The 14509-nt window shown below is 40.8% G+C and overlaps 1 protein-coding gene and 1 long non-coding RNA gene across 4 annotated transcripts in view; both read left to right on the plus strand.

The window, feature by feature from the left end:
* The window catches only part of JARID2 (jumonji and AT-rich interaction domain containing 2), a 307763-nt gene that overhangs the window by 16818 nt on the left and 276436 nt on the right, over positions 1-14509 (plus strand). The window lies entirely within an intron of this gene.
* On the plus strand, positions 3383-8210 carry LOC140906972 (uncharacterized). The gene is made up of 2 exons (XR_012157324.1): positions 3383-3412; positions 4162-8210. It is a non-coding gene; the product is annotated as an uncharacterized lncRNA (long non-coding RNA).

Consider the following 14509-nt stretch of genomic DNA (forward strand, 5'->3'; position numbering starts at 1 on the left):
CCTGTAACTTTGGTTTCTCCTAATGTGACATTCACTTTTCTGGCCAGACCCTGCATTGAGGGGAAATATGAAAAATGCAAGACTTTTTTACTTTCCCTTTCTTTATTTCTGCTAGACATGTTTCTATCTCCTGAATTAATTGCCTGTTTCCAGATTGTCCCTTGTGGGTTTTTTCCCCCATGGTTTTTCATCAGTTGTCTATATAGGTCTTCTAATTCCTCATCCTTGCAAGCCATCATCTGGAGGATCCATGTGGTCAGTTCAGTAACATGCCAGGGGTGAGGGAAATAAGGGAAAGAGGGAGGGAGACAGATAACTAAGAAAAGCTGCCTTTGTACAGTGTGAAATGGGTAAGCCCATGATAGCTGTAATGCCAAGAACAATGGTTGCCTTACAATTGGAAAGCACGATTATGTGTTTAAAAAAAAAATCCAAGAACTAATTTTGAGCATCAGTGTGACAGCACGTTGAATTCTTCTTGCAGTTTTACCCAACCCATCTTTTTTAGCATAGTTGGGTGTTCATGCACAATTACATATTTGCATAGCTCTTTCAGTCCTTGAAAACCTGTACACATACTAAACCTCATAGTGCTCCTGTAAGCTAGCTAAATATCCTCAGTTATAGATGGAGAAATACATGCAAAGGTAAATTGAGTTGCACAAGGTCACAGTGAGTCCCTGGCAGAACCACAAGTAGAATGTGAAATTCCTGGCTCCCAGGCAGATGGTCCATCTAATAGAACACTGTGTGGACAGCTTCCTTTGGATCTCTCGAACTTCATTTTTAAGAGTGGTATTTGGTAAGATGGAAGAATAGGATACTCTCTTGAGTTGCTGTAAATTTCTAAAACAATAAATATTTTGTGTGAGAACTTGTTCTTCCACATAATTCATAACCCTTCTCTCATCACACACGTACACTATCTACTGGTCGACTGTGAAAAATCTACGTCAGTCAATATCTTGCTGATTGTTACTATTTAATGCTGTAAGCCCTCTGGCTTAATGCCAAAAGAATCTCCTAACGATGGTGTTAATCATGGGGCTCCCATACTTTTGATTACTTACAAGAGTCTCCATTCCAAACTGCCTCTGATCTCAAGGTCAGTAACTGAGGGTCCTGACAGACAATTATATTAAACGTTTTGTTTTTTTTGTGAACTTGTTTCGTGAATTTTGTTTTTTCTCAGCATTTTAATAGGGGATATTTTTAAACTTATTTTTCAGTAAAACCATGTATGGCTATTATCCTTTTACCTAAGAACTGTCAATTAAAATCAATATGGGATCCATATTTTTAAATGTTATATTATTTTAAATGTGTTAACATTGCTTTTTAGAGCTAATTTTGTAGGACATTTCTATCTCAATTTTTAATGTAATGCAGAATATTTCACAATAATACCTAGGTTAACAATGATAGTCTTGCTGTATTGTGCAAAAAAGGCTTCTGTTCAGACCCAGCTGGGTTTCAGGCTTAATTCATTGCTCTATGGTGGGATCACCACAGCTGCTGTGGGGCCTTTACAAATGCAAAAAAGCTGTCAGTGTTTGTTTCGTCAGATGCATAAGTGATGAGGCCAAGTTGAGGAATCCATTCCAGTGTGCAGTGTGCATGTTTTAGACATTGTTTTCAGAATTAGTGTTTTAGAGTTCTTTAAAATATTTGGCACATACTATGCTTTAAAGCAAACAAATCTTAGGAATAGGACCAGTTTAAGGTTAGTCTACTTCAGACTTTCAACAACACTTAACTTGAGTTTATAAAAATGTTATGGTGTACCTGACTTTTGCTCCCAAGCAATACAATTGCCCCCATTTCCTCCCCCCCCAGGTGTTTGTTTGGATTTTAATTGTTGCAAAGAAGCAAAAGTTTAAAATATTTTAAAAGCTTTAATTTTTATATTTATATATATTTTTAACCATAGTATGGACAAGATGCTCTATAAGTCATATTACCAGTCTCTCTCGGGTCTCCACAAGTCACTGCCACCTTTTTTCCTTTGGCAGACAGAGACTGAACAGAGCTCCTTCTAGCCAGTTAAGGAGTAATGTTGGTTAATTGGCTTCAGAGGTTGCTGTTTAACATGGCAAGACATGCCCCCGTACCTAGGGGCTCACTGTACTGCCCCTGCACCACTTCCATTTCCATTTGGTTGAGACAGTGGGAATATATTCCAGAATAGACTTCAAGCTTCCTCGCATTCAGCACTCACAGGAACATATACAACAGGTCTCCCCATCCTAAGGTTGCCAACCCTCCAGGGTTCTCCTGGAGTTTCCAATAATTAAAGATTAATCTTTAATTAAAGACTGTTGTGATGAAACCTGTAGGAATACATCCAACCCAAATTGGCAACCCTGTCCCATCCTGGAACTAGTACAGTCCCTTCTTTAGAGAACTGTGGTAAATGCAAATGGGCAAAGGCAAGTAGGGAGATAAGGGGAGACCCAGTGAGGGGGAAGGGGAGGAAAAGGTGCACAGTAAGGCCTCGTCTATGCTACAAAGTTCTGTGGACGTGAGCCGCTTTGTGTTGACCCTAGTGGTGCATATGTCTATCCTTAAATTTGTCTCCCACCAATGTAAGTGCCCTGTTACGGTGACTCAGTAATACCACTTTTCCAAGTGGCATTCATTCATGGTCAAAGTGCTGAGGTTGATACATCTTGAGCAAAGACACTGTGTAATTAGGTCAATCCTAACAGTGCTCCAGCAGCTGTCCCACGGTGCCTGATGCTGACTGCTCTGGTTACAGTTGTGAACTCCGTTGGTCTCCATGACCCCTAGGCAGAAGGCTCCCCTCCCCTGTAAACTCCATGATTTTTTGAAATGTCTCTTCCTGATGGCTGTGCTTGGCAAGTACACCGAGCAGCTCTCCCTTGTTGTGTGTAGCTGCCCAGCTGACCATACCAGCTACATGCTCCAAATGCTCTCTGGCTTGGATTAGACAGACAGTATTGGATCTCGTGGGCCTGTGGGGGGAAGAGTCTGTGCAAGCACAGCTACAGACCAACTGTAGAAACATGGACGTCAATGAGCAGATTGCACAGGAGATGGAGGAGGGGTATGGCGGGCCAGCTGCAGTGCCGTGTGACGGGGAAGGAACTGTGTCAGGCATGCGAGAAGGCCAGGGAAGCCAGCAGTTGATCTGGCGCTGATGTAAAAGAGGCCTTTCATACTTGGCGGAGACACCATCACCACACCACAGACCATCTTGGATACTTCTGAGGAGCCCAAGCCACAGGCCCCTGGTGTGACCAGCAAGGGATGAGATGGAGGAGGAAGAGGAGTTGGGTGGGAGACGTGTGACTGGGCGGTTCAGCTGTGTCATGAGCCAGGATCTGTTTGAGGCGCCACTGCAGTCCTGTCAGTCCCAGCAGGAGCCCCGATGCGGGGAAAGGAAACTCGGGTGAGTGGTTTTTAAATTTATTTCCCATTAAAATGATGTAGCAATGGTGCCCCTCTCCCAGTTTAACAGGGTACAGCTATCGACTTTTCATTAATGTACATGTACTAGAAGAGGCAGCAGTACAACAAAGAGAGGTAGTGTTCTGATCTGCTTTTCACTCCTCTGTAGAGTTAGGTAAGGAGAGGCTATGCCGAGAAGTTTGTTTATGTACACAGGGATGTTCCTCGAATTCTCTTGAGAGATCTCCATTAAAACTTCCTTGGAGGTTTACTCTGCAATCCTCTCCTGAGGGTTTCTGGGAATGGCAGCCTTATTTTTTCCTTCACTATAGACACTTTCCCATGCCAGTCTGTAATTACTGTAATTGTGCTGGCCAAAGTTCCACAGGCTAGCAGCCTACGGGCCCAGGAGGCTTTGGGATGGCAGCAGCAGCTATGCTCTCTGTGCTCTTGTTACCCTCAGGAGTGAGAGAGTGGCTAAAATCACCACTGCTTGTAGAAAATGGTCCCAGTGCCCGGTGTTGATAGTTTCTTGCAACTGAGCAATTCCTTTCTCATTTCCCGCACCCTTGGTGGGCCATATTCACTCTGGCTGGAGCTGTGAGTGGCGCTGTCCACAAGCACTCTGATGCAGAAGTGCCAATATGCCTGTCTTTTTAAAAAACTTAAGGGAAGGGAGTTCTGAATCTTAATTTTTACTTGCCACTGTGACTATACTGAGAATGATACCTCTCTATGTTTTATCTGCAGCTGCTGCTATGACAGCCTTGAGGATCTCTCCCTCCACACCCGCGGATCGCCTGAGCCAGATGAGGAGGAGAAAGAAGAGGACTTGGGATGACATGTTTGATGACATCCTGCAAAAGACAGTGCTGCATAGACTGTGAGCACAGGGCCTGGAGGGTGTACTTTGCGGTCTTCCTGAAGAAGGAAAGAGCAGACAGGAGAGAGGCCCAGGAGTCCCAGCAGGAAAAGTAGAGGGAGACATAGCAGAATATAATTGGGCTCATCTGTCAGCAAAAACAGATGCTGGAGACTCTTGCGGATCTACAGGCTCAACAGTCATGAGCTCCCCTCCCTTTCTAATCCACGGAAGACTTCATTACAGAACCTCCCTGCATCCACCCCACCCCATTCCATGTGGCATCGGGGCTGCATCGTTGCCCCTATCCCTAACCCTGCACACCAGGGGACATTTAAGAACAGCCACAGCTTCTCGTACACTGACCTGTGAAAACCACAGTTGCTGTATGTGTAGCTAAAAAGGACATAAATGTTCTTTCCCCTTATTAAGCACTGTTCCATTAGTTTATTTTTTTAATGTATTTGCTTTTAAATTGCACAGATTAGTTTTTTCACTGATGATTTTTTTTTTTTTTTTACTCAAAAATCGATTTGGAAAATAATTCATCTTTATTAATTCATGACGTACAGATTCATAGACTTTAAGGTCAGAAGGCATTTAGTCTGACCTCTTGCATGTTTCAGGCCACACAACCTCACTCATTCCTGTAATAGACCTCTAACCTCTGGCTGAGTTAATGAAATCCTCAAATCATGGTTTAAAGACTTCAAGATACAGAGGATTCACCATTTACACTAGTTTTAAACGGCAAGTGGCCCGTACCCCGTGCTGCAGATGTAGACGAAAAACACCCAGGCTCTGCAGAGTGCCTAGCAATTCTGAAAGGTCCCACTTCTTTGTTACTGTACAGTGTGACACAACTCAAAGATGTACATCGAGCACCACTCAATTTCTAACAGGCCCCAAAACAGAAGGGCCAGACAGAGCACAGAACACTGCAGTTCATTTCTGTGGCTCACTGTTAAAGTGCTCTTTCAAAGCCTCCCTGAGCTGTATAGTTCTGCATTGAGCTTTTCTAATATCCCTTGTGTCTGGCTCTTTGCATTCATCAGACAGCCACTCCACCTCTGCTTTCCACCCAGATGGCACTTTTCTCCCTCTTTCTTTCACAGATATTATGCAGGATGCAGCAGGTAGCTATAACTATTGAGTCTTTTTTTTTCCACTGAGAGCCAATCTTGTGAGTAAACAACGTCATCATCCCTTCAATCTACCAAAGTGCTTTTAAATGTCATTCTGCACCTGCTAGGTCAGTAGCTGAATCTTTCCTTGGTGCTTTCGAAGTGGCCAGTGTACAGATGCTGCATTCCTCAGGATCACTGTTGGCATTTTAACATTGCCAATGGTAATTCATTGGCCAGGAAATAAAGTCCCTGCTTGTAGCTTTCTGAACAGTCTTGTGTTCTTAAAGATGTAAATGTCATGAACTTTCCCTGATCAGGCAATACTGATGTTGGTGAAGCATTCCCAGTGATCAACCAACTCTTGCATAACCCTAGAAAAATATCCCTTTGTGGTGATGTACTTTGTGACAAGGTGGTCTGATGCCAAAATAAGGATATGCTTCACCGCAGTTTGGGAACCCCACTGCTGCAAATCAATCCACTATGTCCTGCATGTTGCTAAGAGTCACAGTCCTGCCTAGCAGGAGACGATTAATGGCGCTGTACGTTTGCATTACAGTGGCCCCCACAGTGGATGTTCCAACTCCAGAACGATTTTCCACTAACAGTAGCAATCTGGTGTTGCAGCTTTCCGCAGTGCGATCACTGCTCACCTCTCCACTGTCAGTGCAGCTTCCATTTTGGTTTCCCCACGCTGGAGGGTTGGGGTTTGCTCAGCACACAGATCCAGGAATGTGGCCTTGCGCATCCAAAAATTCTACAGCCACTGCTTGTCATCCCAGTCCTACATTACGATGCAGTTCCCACCAGTCAGTGCCCATTTCTCATGCCTGGAAGTGGTGCTCCAGAATCTGCAGGTGCTCTGTGAATGCCACCGACAACCTTGAATTGATTCCTGCCATGTCCCACAGCAGTCTGTTCTCCATGATATTGTCATGTTCCTTGCTGATTTGGTGGTTCTTGCGGCTCTGTAAATACCAGAGGATCATACGTGCTGGGCTGGCAAGGCTGATAAGAATAGTGCAGAGCTGTACAGGCTCCGTGCTGCTGTCAGAGATGGCAAACAGTGAGATGGCCACATGAGAGTGGAATTTTTAAAAAGTCACCAAAATTGTGGAATATAGATGACATTATGCGATGGAGACATTTTCATGCTGGAAAGTTGACCCCCTCGCTCCCAGTCACCCATGAGCAACTTGTTTCTGCCCACTATGCATTGCCAAAAGTTCCCAAGAGACAGTGCACTGAATAGTGATGGGTTGCGCACTGGGATACTTGTACCCATGGCGCACTGCACTGTGTGTCGACACAAGCACTTCTGGTAAGTAAGTGCAGCGCCAATGCAAGAAGCTGCTTATGCACTTGCATAAGCAATATACTAACTGCAGCGGCTTTATGGCGACCTAACTTGTCGACCAAAGTTTATAGTATAGATGTGGCCTGAGGATTGGGTTTTCAAAAGAACCTGAGAGTCATGCATCAAAATCCTTTTGATATTGAGTGGTTATCAAACTGCCTTAGACTCCAACCAAAACCGCAGCCAAAAAGTAGTAAGGCTTATTAATATTATGTATTTTAAATGTGTCTACATTTCAGTTGATGTCTTAAGGGCTGTTTTCTACGGATGGAATTCATACAAACTTTTGACAAAAAATGACTCTTCTCGCAGGGGAAAAAGTGCAAATGAAGCTGGCAGTAAATATTTATTTGGAATTTTGGGCCTTCTCACTATCTTCAGGTAACATACTCTAAGTCTTATGAGGCATTGGTATTACCTACAATGCACATAGGTCAGTGGTTTGAGCATTGGCCTGCTAAACCCAGGGTTGTGAGTTCAATCCTTGAGGGGGCCATTTAGGGATCTGGGGCAAAAATTGGGGATTGGTCCTGCTTTGAGCAGGGGGTTGGACTAGATGACCTCCTGAGGTCCCTTCCAACCCTGATATTCTATGATTAACATGAATTTAACTTCATTGTGTAGAAATATGGGGCGAGATGCCATACTTATGCTGCTACTATTAATGCCATTGTTAGTGACATGGCTAAAACCAAGCACATGAATAGACTATTTTTAAAAAACAAAGGTTCCCATGATTTATTGTTTTCAGTGGCTCAGAACATTATTTCTAAATGTAGAGTTTGTTTAAAAAGATTCTAGTAAGAGTCTCACAAGACTGTGGCTATATATAACAAAATAAATCCAATATATGTATGGAACCATTTGCATCTGTTTTTTGTATCAGGAAGCTTAAAACAAAAGTCTCAGAATATGTTACCAGGACATAGAGCTGAATTGTTCTGTTTACTAATAACCTAATTTACAAAAAAACCCAACCCGTGCTTGGGGCACTCTACAAGATAATACAAACAAATTAAAATAACAGCAAATGACTACATCAAAATGTAAACAAATAAAAGCTAACAAGTTTCATATGAACAAAAAAAAAGGAGAGGGGGGTGGGCAGTGAAAGAGAGGAATGATAAGGAAGAGTAATAAATATTTGTCTAAATCTTGCTTCTTGCAAAAAGCTTACTGTGATAGAATCTGAGATGACTGATGCACTAAGCTGCGTGGCTAATAATACACAGGGGGGACAGGAGGAGACCAAAAGACAAGAAATCAGACTTGAAATTCCAGGGTCTTTTGTATTTCACAGTACCATTGAAGGACCAGGGTTATTGTAATGGGGGTGTGGGGCAGGGAAAGCAGGTGCTAGCTGTCCACCATAGTACTACTTTGCTGAGCATCAAAAGAGGACTTCCTAGTGTATTGTCCTTCTGAAACTGACTTAAATAAAGTTGATATTTAACACTGTTTCAAATGTTTTTTAAAATTAAAAATGGTGTATCTGGGAAATGTGTTAACTTTCCTGACATTAATTTACTTGAAATGCTGTCTTTATCTAAGGGATCTGTTCAGTGATATCAGACTTGATCTAAAATCCCAGCTGGATGCAAATGTACCCTGTAATATTTATAATAAGTTACATAAGTGGATCTCTCTGGATATTTATTTCATGCTCATCACTTTAGGATAGTATTTGATGGCTGCTGTTGCTCACAATATCTAAAAACCTGGTGAAATCCTGGCTCTATTGCAGTAAATAGCTAACCTCCAGTTGATTTCTGTGCAGAGCCTGGATTTCATCCCTGAAGCTTTATAACAGATTTTCCACCTAGGGCCTGATCCACAGTCTATTAAAGTCAATGGACAGATGCCCCGTAACTTCAGAGGGCTTTGGATCAGGCCCTTAGAACTGTGGTATAGCTTAATAAAGGCCTACATAGATTTTCCTTCTGGTGTCTTAGAATATTACCAGTGTTAAAGCAGAAAAATGTATCCGTCAGAGCAACCGACGGCTCCATGCAAACTCTCACTTAAAGCTGTAAAATAGTTTTGTGGTCATTAGCTTTCTAAACTATGTAAATACTTAATTATTGCGGTTTTTAATATAGTGTTGACAGTTATGAAACTGAAATTGAGAATGGCCATAACATTTCGGGATAGAGTGGGTATAGTAGAGAGACTGATCACACTGCTTTGGCAGTGTAACAGAATCAAGAGGCTTGGTTGTTTCACCCACCTTAGAAAAGTACAATAAAATAAAAATGATAATATACTTAACTGTTTAATTTTTCTTCAGACAAATTGTTTTCAGTTGATTGGCTTCTCTAATTCTTGATCTTTTGATAGGGCTCAAACGTGATAAAGTAGGTCAGTTACCGGCTGAGGTTCACTTAACCCTGTCTACACCAGAGAATTAAAAACTGGTACTCGTACTACCATAGTTTTAACTAATAGTGGTAAAAATGCTGGAAGGTGCTGGAGCCGTGTCTACTCTAGGGCTCCAGCCCATGAAAATATATAGATGGGGTGAAACCCCCCTTTGACTTGAATGGGGTAAGATTTCATTTACACAATATTATTTTGTAAGTTTCACTGCTGAACACAGTTGAATCTTCTCACAGGGCTCTTCCTTACAGATTTGTCGGAATCCAGATGAATCTCTGTTTATCACTCTTGGGTTAAATCTTCATGTTATAATTCCTTGTTACAACCAACCTTCAATGATAGGTTTTTAGATTTTTCTTTTAGCTTTAAATCAATCTGTTTACTGTTACCACATCAAAATTGAGCATATGGGCAAAGAAAATAGACTGGTCACTCTGTTTCTGTTTCCCATGCACTTACATAATGCTGCAATATTTGAGTTACATTTTCCACACAGGAGTATTATTAAAAAAGACCAAATTATTTTCTGAGAATTACTTTAAAACTTCATGGCTTTGTATAACCTTGTTTTTATAAAACATAAATTATTAGCCCAAATCAATCAGAGAGTTTCCTTATTAGCCCTTAAACTGCCAGCGCTTTGCAGAATGATGCTGATGAGGAAAACACTTACAGATTGCATATAGTCCTTGATGTAAATTATATTAAGAACTGTTTAATAACAATGTTCCAGCCATAAGCAACTATTATGATTAATACCTTATAACAAATTATAAAGTGTTTTAAACTCTGAATGAGAAAGAGCCTTTGTTTCTATTAAGAAGTCAGCTTTAGATTTGGAAATACTTGCAGGGCTTGTCTTCATGGGGGTATCCAGTAATGTTAATCCAAATTCATTTTGGAAGTGAATTAAACTAAACCAAATTAAAACTGTGTTAATTGTGAATGAGGGTGTTCACATGAGAGTTGTATGCAATTTAATCATCTTCAAATACATGTCCTTAATTAATTTGGATTAATTTTCCTGGTTGACCCATTGTAGACAAGCCCTCATTCTCTATTTAACACTTCTGTCAACATCAAACACTGAAGCGTGTTAAGAAATACAGTGTCACGAATACACTGGTGTTTTACCCTGTATGAAGTGTCACTTAATAAAGGAGATGGCCACTGCTTAACAGAAGAGTCAGAAAAGCCAATTTTAATTTAATTTGACAATACAGCTCAGTTTCAATCAGAGAGAGGTGTGCTACTTAATCGCTGGACCTCTAGCAGTGGTGGAGCAAAATGGTTGGAGTCATCCTTTTAAGCTTACTTCATCAGTCCTGCTAGGATAAATAGGGGGTAGTAGTGGGGGGCAGGGGGGGGGAACTGCAGTATATTTTGTATATGGAATTGAGGAAACTTTGCTCTGAAAAGCAGGTGGCTAGTAATTACTATTATATTGCAAAGTTCTGTCGGAAGGATGGATTCTGGTCTATGGATGCTATGGTAACGAGGTACCAATATAAGAAATTTAAATAAGGAAGTGGAGGCAACATAGCGAGATTAGAAGGTGACGGCGGCACGAAGCATGTGAAACATCTTGGACTCCTTTCCTTGGCACACATTTGCCTTTTCTTTCTCCCACCCTCATCTGCTTGCTTAATTCTCCCTTACGTAATTTTAACATAGGAGAGCTGCTTCCTGTGCTTTAGCTGGCAGAAAGTTCATTCACATGCAGCTGCAAAGTTGGTGTTTCCTTTTCACAGCTTTCTCACTTTAAAGACCTTGAGAACCACAAAACATTCTGTTGCCTCCACCTCCTTATTTAATTGAAGCATAGTTTAATTAAAGGAAGTTGGAGTTGGAGCCTCTTTGTTAGCTGGGTTATCTTACTCAAACAGGTAACTTAACAAGTTGGACTGCAAAGTGGAAAATGCAAGTGATTGCGTAGCTACATTAAGAAAATTTGAATTTGGTTTTTCATCTGTATTTATTCTCAAGGCATATCCTCCAGGCTGTCTTAATGAGCTCAATCTAGAGGTGGGCAGAAGCACATCTTATCACTTGACAGCCAGCAAGATGGCATGCTATGACTGGCAGACATATCTTGAGCTTGTGTAATTGTCTGATCTTGTCATATGATGACAAATGAAGTGATGATTGTATTCAACAACAAAAAAGTTCAAAGTAGCAGGAAGGCTCTGAATAAATCCACTTGACAGTTTGTCAGCATGGGTTTTTGTTTTTTAGTTTGTATAAATGCAATTTTAGGAAAAAAAACAAAAGTACAACTGTGTAAATTTATAGACAGACTGTCAGTCAGAATTTTTAGCCTAACTTGGAATTTACTTACAGTTGTGGGAGCCAAGTCCCTTCAACAGTAGGTTAAAAAAAACCCAAACCAAACTTCAGTTCTTAACATCATCCAGGTGAGTACGTCCCAAAAGTTTGGTAACTAAAGCTTTGTACACTGGCAAGTGAAAGAGAGAACTTTTGTTGTTCAGAGGTGTTAAAAAACACCTCCACAAAAGACAAAAGTTTTGTCGATGACAAGCACTGGTGTGAACAACGCTAACACCACTCATTGGGGGTGGAAGTTTTTTGCTCTCCTGCCAACAAATAGAGGCCTTTTAGCAGCCTTTTAGCAGCACAGCTGTAGTGGCACAGCTGTGTCGTTAAAAGCTGCGTTGTGTAGACATAGCCTAACTTTTGTATGTTAGCAGTCAAAGTCTGATTTGCACAATGAGCTTATTTAAAGAGAGATATAACAAGGAGGAGGGTATGCAGAAAAATGAAAACCGGGCTGAACATAGTCTTGATTTCAGGCAAATCTGTCTGAAAAAAATAATTCCCTTTTTTCTCCCATTCATCTGTCCACTTTACTGCCTGCTCATATAGATAAATTAAATTCCATAAAAGTTTTACTCTTAGCTTTATTTTATTCAAATGGTAAAATGGGGCAGGTTGAGTAAGAGAAGTTTTATGAAAGAGATTGCATTTCTCTTCCTGATCTAATAATGAAAAACAAGTAGTGTATATAAAGGGAAATAATTTATTTTTAACTTTTGTGTATATTGAACTGTTGCCAAAGAGAATTCCTTTTCTGAAATTGTGAGGTATAGGAAAACTGTTTTTAATGTAATGTCTGGAACTATATGCAGTACAATGATATTTTGGAGGTTTACTTCAGCATTGTGTTGCATCAAAACAGCTGCAAAGTGTAGGGCCAGAAGCTGAATTTTTCAGAGGAAGTGAGGCAACTCATGAGTGTGGTTACCAGTTAACCATGGAAAAAAGAATCTAAAATTCCTTCCCACCTTTTGCTGCTTAAAGTACCACAAATCTGCATTCGGTCATTTTGGGGCACTTACTGTAAAGAAATAGCTGTGAAAGATGCTGATGACAGTGTTAATTAGAACTTGCATCCTTTGCAATTTTTATATCTTGATATAGGAGAAAAGATTTTCAGCACATAATCACAATCTGTGCTATAGCAGGGAGACAATACAGAATCCCTTCCTTCGCACTTTTCATCCATCTTCTCTCTGGATAATTGGTTCAATCCTGGGTTCTTCTATTGGCTTTCTAGGCTCTACACTTTAAATGCTAATGGTGTATTCTGAACAAAAGATAACACGTCTAGGGCAGCTGCCCTGGAGCTCAGAAATGCATTTTGGGTGTGTGGTGTGTGTTTTTGTTTTTGCAATAAACAAACACAGTTGGACTTTTAGAATTCACATTTCAAAAGTTAGTTAACACTATTGTTACTATTGACTCCTAATTGTGACTTTTCTTTTCCTAATGCCGAAGCACTCCTCCTCTCAGGGTTCCCTGCCCACTCTGAACTCTAGGGTACAGATGTGGGGACCTGCATGAAAGACCCCCTAAGCATATTTCTACCAGCTTAGGTTCAAACTTCCCCAAGGCACAAAGTCTTTGCCCTTGGATTAAGTAAATGCTGCAACCACCAAGTGATTTAACAACCAATCAGGGAAAAGACCACTTGGAGTTCCTATTTCCCCAAAATATCCCCCCAAGTCCTTACACCCCCTTTCCTGGGGGGCTTGAGAATAAACAAGATGAGCACAGACCAGCTTTGGATTTTTAAGACCCAAAAAATGCAATCCGATTCTTAAAAAACAGAACTTTATTAGGAGAACAAAAAAAGATAAGAGAACAACTCTGTAAGATCAGAATGGAAGATAATCTTACAGGCAGTCAGATTCAAAACATAGAGAATCCCTCTAGGCAAAACCTTAAGTTACAAAAAGACACAAAAACAGGAATACACATTTCTTCCAGCACAGTGAATTTCACAAGCCAAAATAAAGCAAACCGAACGCATTTTCTAGCTAGATTACTTTCCAGCTTTACAGGAGTTGGAGGGCTTGCATCCTTGTTCTTTCCCCGGCAAAGGTATCACAGACAGACAAAAGCCTTTCCCCCCCCACCCCCCCGCCTCCAGATTTGAAAGTATCTTGTCCCCTCATTGTTCATTTTGGCACAGGTGCCAGCCAGGTTACCTGAGCTTCTTAACCCTTTACAGATAAAAGGACTTTGCCTCTGGCCAGGAGGGATTTTTATAGCACTGTATACAGAAAGGTGGTTACCATTCCCTTTATATTTGACACCTCCTGTTACTGGTTTCTTTTTTTCTTTTTCCTGGTGTGTGATATGAAATGCCAAAAGAGCTGCTAGTAATTTTAGTCTCCGATTTAAAAAATATATATTTTATTTTAAGGCAGTTGGGTTTTTCAGTTTGAATTGTGACAGTGGTTTTGTCATTGGTTTAAATGGTGGAAAAATTGCATTTTGCATGGGTCCCTTTCATTAGGTGGGTACAGCTGGGACTCTGATTTTCAGTGAAAATGCATTCACTTGAAATTATAGTCAGAGGTGTGACTGTAAGAATGGCACTGGTGTATTACCTAAACCTCAGCCTGTACTTTATCATTTGCATCCACTTAACTGCAGTGACAAAAGTTTTGATTACTCTCTTATTCCTCTTGGCACTTTGAAGCAGCACAACTAAGGCCATGCCTACACTGGAAAGTGTTAGCAAACTTGTTAACTATCATGTTAAATATGGCTTAGTTCCTGTCCACACTAGGTGCTATGACCAGCCATCATGTTTTTGAATATGACCGTGTTTGTCCATAACAAGGGTGAAACCATGTCTGACATTTTAAAATGTGTTAACATGATACTTTCCCAGGGAAGATGTAGTGCGAGGGAGCTGGGTTCCGTTTTGGATAATATCATTTTTGTTAGAACGATTAACTAACTTCAGTTGCAGAACTGACGCTGCAGAAAAACCAGCATGGCTTGAAGATTCTAGACCAAGTTAGCAGTGTTGGCAGCTATGAAAAACATCTTGTTACTTTCCAAATT

Source organism: Lepidochelys kempii, chromosome 2 (assembly GCF_965140265.1).
Source record: "Lepidochelys kempii isolate rLepKem1 chromosome 2, rLepKem1.hap2, whole genome shotgun sequence".
NCBI classification, from domain to species: Eukaryota; Metazoa; Chordata; order Testudines; family Cheloniidae; genus Lepidochelys; species Lepidochelys kempii.